The following is a 3,782-nucleotide window of genomic DNA, read 5'->3' on the forward strand; positions in this document are numbered from 1 at the left end:
TCTCTTAGTATTATAGAGAAAAGCCATTATAGTGAGAGGGTATAGTAGTGTAAACGACCGGAATTACGACAGAGGGTTCAAAAACTACTATAGGTAGGCAGTGGTTGCCGACCTCTCATATTGTTCAAACTTATGTATTCATATGATTTTGGCATAATATGAGTAAATTAAATAATATACATATGAAAATGATTAATTATTATATGTATAAGGGAAAAAATGCTGAAAATATCCCACATTCTCTTAGTATTATAGAGAAAAGCCATTATAGTGAGAGGGTATAGTAGTGTAAACGACCGGAATTACGACAGAGGGTTCAAAAACTACTATAGGTAGGCAGTGGTTGCCGACCTCTCATATTGTTCAAACTTATGTATTCATATGATTTTGGCAATAATATGAGTAAATTAAATAATATACATATGAAAATGATTAATTATTATATGTATAGGGAAAAAATAATCATATTATATATGAATAATGGAAAAAAAAATGAAATGTTCCTATAATCTCTTAATATATAAGAGAATAGCCCGTATGTTGGGTGGCAAACGGAATTGAAAATACCCGCTTTGAGGACAGCGGGTTCAAAACTACTATAGTAGGCAGTGGTTGCCGACCTCCCGCATTATTCGAAATATTTATTTCGGATTATGTTTATATTGGTTACATACAATAAAGTATATTATTATCCGTACAAATTTGTTTCTCAGTTCTATAGAACACGGACTTGGCTCCGCGGATAATAGGAATATACGCTTTATAGATAATATCGTTGAAACAAAAGTCAAGTTTCTATTATATATAGAATAACAAATCGTTTCCATATATTATCGTTAATTTTTGGAGGCAGGCAATATTAATTTATTACCTGCCGTATAGTTGGATTATTATATCGTTACGGTATAATACAAATATGGATTCTTATGAAAGAAATATAAAATTATATATTAAATGTGGAAATATTATCATATGCGCTTGGTTTTATGTTATATATTACCCAGAGATATATATGAAAAGAGATAAATTTTAAATTTATCTTCAAAATGCAAATGATTTAACTTAATATTTATATTGGTTAAACAAAAATTGTACATGTGTGGATACAATAATTATGTATGTTGGAAATAAAATGATATTTTATAATGAAATATGTATGTATAAAAAGATAAAATTATAGAAATATATATATTACAATAATTAGATGAAATTCTTGTTATATTGGTAAAACAAGTATAAATTAAAAATGAAATATGGATTACGAATGCTATATAAAAATGGCCGTAATCGAATGGATTTTTTACTTATATATTTAAAATTTTACCCAAAGGCGAAATATTGAATTTTATTCAATATAATAAAATCATGGAATTATATAAAGTGAAAAATCTATATATCTATATATCTATTATATTGCTTATTTCGATTCAAAATATATGAATGGAATATGAAGGAAAAACATTATTCTGGTTGATCCTGCCAGTAGTTATATGCTTGTCTCAAAGATTAAGCCATGCATGTCTAAGTACACACGAATTAAAAGTGAAACCGCAAAAGGCTCATTATATCAGTTATGGTTCCTTAGATCGTTAACAGTTACTTGGATAACTGTGGTAATTCTAGAGCTAATACATGCAATTAAAAACATGAACCTTATGGGACATGTGCTTTTATTAGGCTAAAACCAAGCGATCGCAAGATCGTTATATTGGTTGAACTCTAGATAACATGCAGATCGTATGGTCTTGTACCGACGACAGATCTTTCAAATGTCTGCCCTATCAACTTTTGATGGTAGTATCTAGGACTACCATGGTTTGCAACGGGTAACGGGGAATCAGGGTTCGATTCCGGAGAGGGAGCCTGAGAAACGGCTACCACATCTAAGGAAGGCAGCAGGGCGCGTAAATTACCCACTCCCAGCTCGGGAGGTAGTGACGAAAAAATAACAATACAGGACTCATATCCGAGGCCCTGTAATTGGAATGAGTACACTTTAAATCCTTTAACAAGGACCAATTGGAGGGCAAGTCTGGTGCCAGCAGCCGCGGTAATTCCAGCTCCAATAGCGTATATTAAAGTTGTTGCGGTTAAAACGTTCGTAGTTGAACTTGTGCTTCATACGGGTAGTACAACTTACAATTGTGGTTAGTACTATACCTTTATGTATGTAAGCGTATTACCGGTGGAGTTCTTATATGTGATTAAATACTTGTATTTTTTCATATGTTCCTCCTATTTAAAAACCTGCACTAGTGCTCTTAAACGAGTGTTATTGTGGGCCGGTACTATTACTTTGAACAAATTAGAGTGCTTAAAGCAGGCTTCAAATGCCTGAATATTCTGTGCATGGGATAATGAAATAAGACCTCTGTTCTGCTTTCATTGGTTTTCAGATCAAGAGGTAATGATTAATAGAAAGCAGTTTGGGGGCATTAGTATTACGACGCGAGAGGTGAAATTCTTGGACCGTCGTAAGACTAACTTAAGCGAAAGCATTTGCCAAAGATGTTTTCATTAATCAAGAACGAAAGTTAGAGGTTCGAAGGCGATCAGATACCGCCCTAGTTCTAACCATAAACATGCCAGCTAGCAATTGGGTGTAGCTACTTTTATGGCTCTCTCAGTCGCTTCCCGGGAAACCAAAGCTTTTGGGCTCCGGGGAAGTATGGTTGCAAAGCTGAAACTTAAAGGAATTGACGGAAGGGCACCACCAGGAGTGGAGCCTGCGGCTTAATTTGACTCAACACGGGAAAACTTACCAGGTCCGAACATAAGTGTGTAAGACAGATTGATAGCTCTTTCTCGAATCTATGGGTGGTGGTGCATGGCCGTTCTTAGTTCGTGGAGTGATTTGTCTGGTTAATTCCGATAACGAACGAGATCTCAAATATATTAAATAGATATCTTCAGGATTATGGTGCTGAAGCTTATGTAGCCTTCATTCATGGTGGCAGTAAAATGTTTATTGTGTTTGAATGTGTTTATGTAAGTGGAGCCGTACCTGTTGGTTGTCCATTTAAGGACACTAGCTTCTTAAATGGACAAATTGCGTCTAGCAATAATGAGATTGCAATAACAGGTCTGTGATGCCCTTAGATGTCCTGGGCTGCACGCGCGCTACAATGAAAGTATCAACGTGTATTTCCTAGACCGAGAGGTCCGGGTAAACCGCTGAACCACTTTCATGCTTGGGATTGTGAACTGAAACTGTTCACATGAACTTGGAATTCCCAGTAAGTGTGAGTCATTAACTCGCATTGATTACGTCCCTGCCCTTTGTACACACCGCCCGTCGCTACTACCGATTGAATTATTTAGTGAGGTCTCCGGACGTGATCACTGTGACGCCTTGCGTGTTACGGTTGTTTCGCAAAAGTTGACCGAACTTGATTATTTAGAGGAAGTAAAAGTCGTAACAAGGTTTCCGTAGGTGAACCTGCGGAAGGATCATTATTGTATAATATCCTTATCGTTAATAAACATTTGTTATAATACAAATAAATACAATTTACCAAAATAAAAATATTACAAAATGATTCCACGGAATCAAAGTTAAAGTCAAAATAAATGAAGATGGCTTTTATTTTTATATGTGGGGCTTGGCAACCTCATAAAAAGACTTTAACATTATTAATGTTGTTGTGCGTATTTGTGGCAGTACCTACTACAACAATGGCGTTTCCTATAAAAACAAATTCTCGAAAATGGAAATCGAAGAAACTGAACAAAATTTGAAAGTAGAAGTCGAATTAAAATTAAAATAATTTTGAATGTGGTAT

The 3,782-nt window shown here is 34.9% G+C and overlaps 1 non-coding gene across 1 annotated transcript; it reads left to right on the forward strand.

Annotated features, from left to right (window-relative positions):
• The first annotated feature begins 1,463 nt into the window (after nt 1–1,463).
• On the forward strand, nt 1,464–3,456 carry LOC117149153. The gene has a single exon (XR_004460077.1). It is a non-coding gene; the product is annotated as a small subunit ribosomal RNA (ribosomal RNA).
• The last annotated feature ends 326 nt before the right edge of the window (nt 3,457–3,782 follow it).

The sequence above is a fragment of the Drosophila mauritiana genome, unplaced genomic scaffold (assembly GCF_004382145.1).
Source record: "Drosophila mauritiana strain mau12 unplaced genomic scaffold, ASM438214v1 U_167, whole genome shotgun sequence".
Lineage (NCBI taxonomy): Eukaryota > Metazoa > Arthropoda > Insecta > Diptera > Drosophilidae > Drosophila > Drosophila mauritiana.